The sequence below is a fragment of the Bos indicus x Bos taurus genome, chromosome 14, assembly GCF_003369695.1.
Source record: "Bos indicus x Bos taurus breed Angus x Brahman F1 hybrid chromosome 14, Bos_hybrid_MaternalHap_v2.0, whole genome shotgun sequence".
Classification (NCBI taxonomy): Eukaryota; Metazoa; Chordata; class Mammalia; order Artiodactyla; family Bovidae; genus Bos; species Bos indicus x Bos taurus.
Window position 1 is genome coordinate 81,115,748 of NC_040089.1, and position 8,784 is coordinate 81,124,531.

Sequence of the window (8,784 nt, forward strand, 5' to 3'; positions counted from 1 at the left end):
CATCTGCCTGGAATCCCCTCCTCCTACCAGACTCAGCCTCCAAAACATAAGCCAAAGGTCACTGCCTCTCTACCCCTTTGGCTTACCTCTTCTTTAGGATTGTGTGCAAACTCATATTGAATTTGTCTCAGTGAGTAAGTTTTTGTTTGTGTGTCTGTATCCCCACAATACTCTGAGCTCTTTGGGAGCAAGGATCATGAGTAAGTCAGTTTTCTGACTGTCAAGCAGTAAATGTCAATATTTTGGTGGGGAAAAACAATTGGTATGTATTAATTTTTTTTAAGAGAATGGGTTTTATTTATTCAGCCATAGTTTGTTCTTTTGTGAGTGATTGTTTTCTGGAGAAAGTAGAATCTTTTTAGTTCTGAGTAGATAAATTTGGCTTAAAGAACGGAGTATCTGCATTTCAGAATGCCCCGCGTGTCTATTTGCTGAAGACCCCCTCCACTCTGTCCTCTGCGCTGGCAGAAAATGGCCACTAGGGGGCACCACAGTCACGTTCGCGTTATTCGCTGAGAGGTGATTAACTTCAGGGCAAAGGCCAGTTTTGAAAACAAAAAGCTCTTTTATGACCCACGGTTGTTTAGCTATGCATGACTTTTGAAAGAAAATTAACATTTAAACTTCCTACCCCTTATCTCCGTTCTTCATGCCTCTCAGAAATCCTTCCGCCAACAGTCATATTTGGAATGTTTGCTAAGAAAACTCAACTCCCCATTTTCCCTCTACCTCCAGCAAATTCTTCACTGAACCAAACATTATCTCCAACTCTACACAAACCAGTTTGACAGAAAATATCGCAGATAGAACATTTTCCACCAGCATTTATTAGGAAGCAGGCACTGCGCTGAGGTGTGCATAGGTGGGGGGAGTAACCAAGACTTGGTACATAGCTAGTTGGTCTATTTACAACCTAAGGTGGAAAAAAGTAACTTTGGGCGTTTTAAAGAGGTAACAGCACAGAAGAATAAGTGTGCAAATAAAGCCGCAGTGCAAGCACTCGGAAACAACTGGGTCCACTCGCTGGGCTCCAGGGAGGGCTCGGGGAGGGCTTAGCAGGACTTAGGGGAGGAGAAAGCCAATTTAGGGTTTGGGGGGGGGGTTGGCCATGCTGTGTGGCTTGTGGGATCTCAGTTCGATGACCAGGGGTCAAACCCATGCCCCCTGCTTTGGGAGCTTGGAGTCTCAACAACTGGACTGGCGGGGAAGTCCTGAGTAAGCCAATTTAGGAAGAGCAAATACAAAAAAAATTTAAAAGAACAAGTTTCTTTTAAACTTGCATAAGTTTCTACTATTGATGGCCTATTCGAAACAAAACAGTCAATCTTGCATAAAAATGTGCTTTCTAAGTGGAAGAAGAAATCCCCAAGGTCTCTATTTAAAGAGGTATGATGGTTGAGGGACTAACTAGTAAATCCTGAGGTTTTCTTAAGGATATACCTTCAGTGTATTCCATACATTGCATTCAACGTATTCAATGAATCAGAAGACTAGCTTTGGAACAGGAGGACAGGGAAGGTGGACCTTAGAATCTGCATTTACCAACGACCACGAGAGAGGGGTAGAGTGGCTGAACAAATAGGAATCTTCTCTGAAGGACAGCATTCTTAACTTAGACCTTGGGGTGCCCACAGATTAAAGTCAACCATCTGTGAGCTTACAGTCAAAGGTCACCAAACAAAGGATAAGTCACCACCAGTGAAAGTTACAGGAAGCAACAATTTAGACACCTTAGGACCTCAGATCTCAGAACCGTCAGACACAAGATACAAAACAGCTAGATGTGAACTGTTGAAATAAAGCTAGGGTAAAATGTGCATGCTTAGTCTCTTCAGTCATGTCTGACTCTGCGACCCCACGGACTGTAGCCCGCCAGGCTCCTCTGTCCACAGGATTCTCCAGGCAAGAACACTGGAGCGGGTTGCCATGCCCTCCCCCAGGGGACCTTCCCGACCCATAGGTGGAATCCGAGTCTCTTATGTCTCCTGCAATGGCAGGCAGGTTCTTTACCACCAGAGCCACCTGGGAAACGAGGGTAGAAGGTACACAAACAAACAAATAATGAGCGGACGTATTTGGGGAAAAGAACAAGACAACTTTTAGGAATGAAATAAAGGTCGTTTAAGTACAGAACTTGGTATGTAGATAAAAGAGAAAATGCAGATCTTCTGTGGCACATGATGGGGTCCGTGTGCACGTGCATGCACTTTGGTCACGTCTGACTCTGCGACCCCGTGGACTGAAGCCCACCAGGCTCCTCTGCCCATGGGAGTTCCCAGGCAGCAATACTGGAGTGCGTTGCTGTGCCCTCCTCCGGGGAGCTGCCCGACACGGGGATCAAACCTGCATCTCCTCCACTGACAGGCGGATTCTTCACCACCAGCACCAGCTGATGGGGTTACATCCCTGTAAACGATTGTAAGCTGAAAATACTGTTGAGCCAAAATGGATTGAAAACACCTACTGAACATCAAAGCTTGGCCTAGCCTGCCTTAAATGTGCTCAGAACAGTTACATCAGGCCCCAGCAGAGTAAACTATCTAACGTAAGACCTAACATACGATGAAAATTGAACGCACTCTTGGATATCCACTGGGTCAAAAACAGTAATGGCACGCCTAGTCATTTACCCCAGAGAAACAAAACATGAGCATAAAACAGAAAGCAGCACCCAGATGTTCACAGACGCTTTATACATAATAGAGCGGGAAACAACCCAGACGCCCTTTAACAAGTGCGGGGTTAGCAGTCTGGCACGTCCACACCACATGTGCAAGCAGAGTCATGACTCTCAGCGATGCCCACGTCCTACATCCACAACCCGTGTGTCTTTTCTCAATGTATGAACACAACAGCTGACTTTGTAGGTGTGCTGGTGGGTACAGGCCAACAGCCATCAAAGTGTGCTCGGCAGCGCTAGCAGCAGGATGTGCAAACTAAAGCCATGTGACATACGTTCTAATTTTAGAATGGCTGAGATTAAAACCTAGAGCAAAATGATGATAATGTGGAGGAACTGGAATGTTCATTCATCATCACTAGTTAGTATAAAATTGTACAAGCACTCTGGAAAAGATTTTAGTAGATTTTTTTTTTTTTAAGTAGACATCCTCTTTCCTTATGTTCTAGCAACTCCACTTCTAGGAATCTAACCAAAATAAACAAAAGCTTGTGTCCACAAAAAGGCTTGTATCAGAATGTTTACTGCAACTGTATCTATAAGGGCCACGCCTGGGGGAGACAAACCAGGTGTCCAGCAAGAAGCAAAGGGTGAAATTGTTGTTGTTCGGTCGCTAAGTTTGTTCGACTCTGTGACCCCATGGACTGCAGCACGCCAGGATTCCCTGTCCTTCACTGTCTCCCAGAGCTTGCTCAGACTCATGGCCTTTGAGTTGGTGATGCCATCTAACCATCTCTAAATGGGTAAATAAATTTCTCTAAATAGATAAATTATGGAATATTTTTTCAATGGGATATTACTAAAAAACAATGAACTACTAGTGTGATATAACCACTGAGATGATGTTACTGTGGTGGTGGACACAGGACTCTACACTTTTAAAAACTAGACCAGTAAAGAGTCGTTTTTACCATATGCAAAATGGAAGCACTCAGCCAGGAGAGTGGGGAGGAAGGAAGATTAAATGTAGGCTGCAGCAAGTGAATTTACCTTTATTACAGATGAACGACATAACCCAACTGGAGGGGAGGGGAAGAAATAAACTGGTCTAAATATCTTTGTCAAAAAGTGGGTCTGGGAGGAATCACTTCTGGATGCATGTATACAGTATATTGTGGAAACCGCACTCTGTACTCCAGTTGAAATTTTTGTTCCTTACAGGGATATGGATAAGCATTCCGAAACAACTTTACATGTAGACTGAGACTGAACAGTTTAGTCAATAACCTGTCGAGGACGAGAGACAGGTTTCTCACCATCAGAGAAAAAAAGTTGCAAGTTAACAAAGGTGAGATGTTAGAATGAGTCCTGTGAGGCCGCAGGGTTGGAATCAGAGATATCACGTGACCTCAAGTTTCTCCCAATGCGCGTGCACCTTGGAATCTGCGTATCTACTTATGTTGGCGTGCACGTGCACATACAGACCAATCAGTACAGACATGAACAGAGGTGTGTGTATATACGGGTTAGCAGAAATACATGTATTTCCTAGATGTTAACATAAGGAGAACCTGGATGTAATATTTTTACCAACTCCCAATTAGTATAAATTACTTCAACATTTAATAAATTATATAAACTTAGAATTAAGTTCTGTCATACGGACACAGAGATCAGACTTGTGGTTACCGCAGGAGAGCACGGCTGGGGAGGGGCCGAGTAGGAGACTGGGGCTAACAGGCGCAGATTGCTAACCACAGGATGGAGAGGCAACGGGCCCTCTTGTCCAGCACAAGGAACTAGCTTCCGTATCCTGTGATAAACCACAGTAGAAAAGGATATAAAAAGAAGGTAGATAAAACTGAATCACTTTCTGCTGTACAGCAGAAACTAACATAACATGCTAAATCAACTATACTTCATTTTTAAAAATATTATATTGAAGTTAGGAAAAGAATAATAATTCACTACTGATAGATGCAAAAATACGGATGGGTCTCAAAAAAAATTATGAGTAAAAGAAAATAGACCTAAGAGTTCATAATGATGATTCTATTCCTATCAACTGTGGGAACAGGCGAAAGTAATGGTGATAGAAATTTTATGGTGGGTGCCCCTGGTAGGGAGGGAATGACTGCAAGAGCATACAAGAGAACTTGCTGGGCGAGTGAAAATACCCTGTGTCCTAACCGAGGTGATGGCTACATGGGTGTGTACATTTCTAAAGTCTCATCGAACTGCACTTTAATGGTGCATTTATTGCACGTACATGATACCCCAGTTAAGTTGCCTTTTAAAAAAGATAGAGTAGAAAAATGAGTTTAAAGCAAAAATGTATAAAACATATCAGACATAAATAAAATAACACTAACTTGATCAAGGGAAAGACCCAAGAACAAGCTCAGGTCTGTTTAAAGCTTTGAAAGTAACCGTAACTTCCAGACTGATCCCAAACTTCTGAGCACGGAACTGGAAAATGCCCCGTATCTCCAGGAAACTAGGTGAGAGCGGCTGTCCCCGCACCTCTAGTCTCGGCCTCCGTGTCTGTCTGAGATTAGTTTACAACCATCAAAGTCCTGATAAACGATCGGGGCCTGTGGCACCCACTCTGCAGCAGCTCGTTCTGAAGTTCGTGCCTCGTCCCTCCTTTGCTTGGAAGCTCCTGAGGCCCAAGACTGCTGTTACCCTAAGAGCCTGTCCAACAGCGCACCCAAAGAGCTAACCCGCGCGCCCTGGAGCCGCCATCACCCACACCTCAGCCCCACAGAAGAGTCCCCTGGGGGCCTGCCACGTCCAGTAAGCCACTGACGGGAAACCTAGCTGGGAAAAAAGGTCATGGAAAAGAGCTGACTTGGAGACCCTTTGCACGCGTCATTGGCATGACAGGAATGGGGGCCTGGGGAAGAGACAAATCTGACGGACAAAGGACCCTGGGCTTACGTGTCACCGGGGCCAGAAATCTGGAAAATGTGTTCTTGGGAAACTTTTTCAAACCATCTGGGATTAAGTTACCTCATCTGAAAAAAACGTTAGTCGCTCAGTCGCATCTGACTCTTTGGGACCCCATGGACTGTAGCCTCTGTCCATGGAAATTCCCCAGGCAAGAACACTGCAGTGGGGTAGCCATGCCGTTCCCCAGGGGATCTTCCTGGCCCAGGGATTGAACCTGGGTCTCCTGCACTGCAGGCAGATTTTTACTGTCTAAGCCACCAGGGAAGCCCCAGGTGAAAGTGCCAGTCGCTTAGTCGCGTCCGACTCTCTGGGACCCCATGGACTGCAGCCTGCCCAGTTCCTCAGCCCATGGGATTCTCAGGCAAGAATAGTGGAGTGGGTTGCATGCCCTTCTCCAGGAGATCCTCCTAACCCAGGGATCAAACTCAGGTTTCCTGCGTTGCGGGCAGATTCTTCACCATCTGAGCCACCAGGGAAGCCCCAAGAATCCCATGGACTGAGGAGCCTGGTAGGCTACAGTCCTGGGGTCTGTAGGGGTCGCCACAGAGTCAGACAAGACTGAGCAACTAACACTTTCACTTTTCACCTCTGAAAAAAATGAGCATATTCATGTCAAGGGATACCCACATTACGTTGGTAACCCTACCTGGAGATCTACTGAATATGACAAACCTAAGCAAAAGGGCTTCCCTGGTAGCTTAGATGGTAAAGCGTCTGCCTGAAATGTGGGAGACCTGGGTTTGATCTCCAGGTCAGGAAGATCCCCAGAAGAAGGAAATGGCAACCCACTCCAGTACTCTTGCCTAGAAAATCCCATGGACTGAGGAGCCTAGTAGGCTACAGTCCATGGGGTCGCAAAGAGTCGGACACGACTGAGCGACTTCACTGGTTCAAGCAAAAGGTTAGGGTTTTCAGGCCTCCTAATATTCAGAGTACATCATGAGAAACGCTGGGCTGGAAGAAGCACAAGCTGGAATCCAGATTGCCGGGAGAAATATCAATAACCTCAGATATGCAGATGACACCACCCTTATGGCAGAAAGTGAAGAGGAACTAAAAAGCCTCTTGATGAAAGTGAAAGTGGAGAGTGAAAAAGTTGGCTTAAAGCCCAACATTCAGAAAATGAAGATCATGGCATCTGGTCCCATCACTTCATGGAAATAGATGGGGAAATACTGGAAACAGTGTCAGACTTTATTTTTGGGGGCTCCAAAATCACTGCAGATGGTGACTGCAGCCAAGAAATTAAAAGATGCTTACTCCCTGGAAGGAAAGTTATGACCAACCTAGATAGCATATTCAAAAGCAGAGACATTACTTTGCCAACAAAGGTCCATCTAGTCAAGGCTATGGTTTTTCCAGTAGTCATGTATGGATGTGAGAGTTGGACTGTGAAGAAGGCTGAACGCCGAAGAATTGATGCTTTTGAACTGTGGCGTTGGAGAAGACTCTTGAGAGTCCCTTGGACTGCAAGGAGATCCAACCAGTCCATTCTGGGGGAAATCAGCCCTGGGATTTCTTTGGAAGGACTGATGCTAAAGCTGAAACTCCAGTACTTTGGCCACCTCACGCAAAGAGTTGAGTCATTGGAAAAGACTCTGATGCTGGGAGGGATTGGGGGCGGGAGGAGAAGGGGACGATGGAGGATGAGATGGCTGGATGGCGTCACTGACTCGATGGATGTGAGTCTGGGTGAACTCCTCGAATTGGTGGTGGACAGGGAGGCCTGGCGTGCTGCGGTTCATGGGGTCACAAAGAGTCGGACACGACTGAGCGACTGATCTGATCTGAATCCAGTGGTTGGGCTTCCCAGGTGGCTCAGCAGTAAAGAATCTGCCTGCCAATGAGAGAAACACAGGAGACTCCGGTTTGATCCTAGGTTGGGAAGATGCCCTGGGAGAAAGAAATGGCAACCCACTCCAGTATTCTTGCCTGGAGAACCCCATGGACAGAGGAGCCTGGCGGGCTACGGTCCATGGCATCGTTGACTTGGACACAACTGAGCGATTGAGCACAATAATGTGTCCTCATGATTAGGGCCAAGTTTCCACCTTGGATAGGCTTATCCCAGGTGAGATGCTGAGGTCTTCTCATTGCACGTGATTTCAAACTGCCCCATTACTGGTCACATTCACTTTATCACTCATTTGAGAAAAGAGAGTGGAACTGGGTCACGTCGCAGACTGTAAAGAAGAGGAGTGGCAGGGCATAAGCCTGCCACGTCGGCCCCGGGCACCCTGCTCTGGTAACACGGGGCGTCGGCGAGTGAAAGGCTGCCCCACGGTTTCTAAATACAATCCAGAGAAGGAAAATACACCTCATGTCCCCCATTCCAAGGAGATGGCATTTTCTTTCTCTTTGGAGAACAGACCAAAGTGAAAGATCCGTTCCCTCAAAGGTCTGAAGCCTTTTTTATAACCGTTTCCTATTGAATCTGTAGCAGCAGTCTGCCTTCTTCCGTTGCCAAGTTGGTCTGTATTACTGAAGCAAAACTCAAGGCTGTGGCTTTCTGGGAGAGAAAAAAATTCCTAAGAATAATAGAATAACAGTTGAAGGGAACAAATCTCATTTCAAGGGGGTTCCACATCACCAGCCATGCGGCCCAGCTCAGCTCAGCACCAGCCCTGGCGTGAACAAGCACAGCCCAGCCGAGCTCTGCACCGGCCCTGGCGTGAACAAGCAACGGCCTTCTTACCTGTCAGGGGGGCGGCTCCCTGAACATTGAGTTACAGCTGTCTGAAGACCTGACTCCAGAATGAGAACTGCACTTTGTCCCTTTTTCCTTGGTCATGTGCTCCAGGGAAGAACTTATTTTTATACACTTTTCTTTCCTACACTCAATGCACACATGTACGCATACACACATGTACACAATTTTCTTTCCTTAGCTGAGAACATGCACAGTTTTAGATTAAAGCCATTAATGCCCTATCCTTGCAGAGTTGACTTTAATTTTTAATTTTCCTTGTGAGACTTTGGATAAACACAGAAGTTATTTCCATTTCTAAGCAATATTACATTAATCACATAAGCTTTGAGGTCAAAGAGAACCACGTTCATATCCTTAAGTGCCAATACTTCCTGGGTGACTTAAGTCAAATCACTTAAATCCACATCCTAAATGACTTGCAATATATCATTTTAGTAGAATTTGGGCATTTAGACAGAATAAATATGAGCACTATGAAATATAAAAAATATTTGCAAAGCTG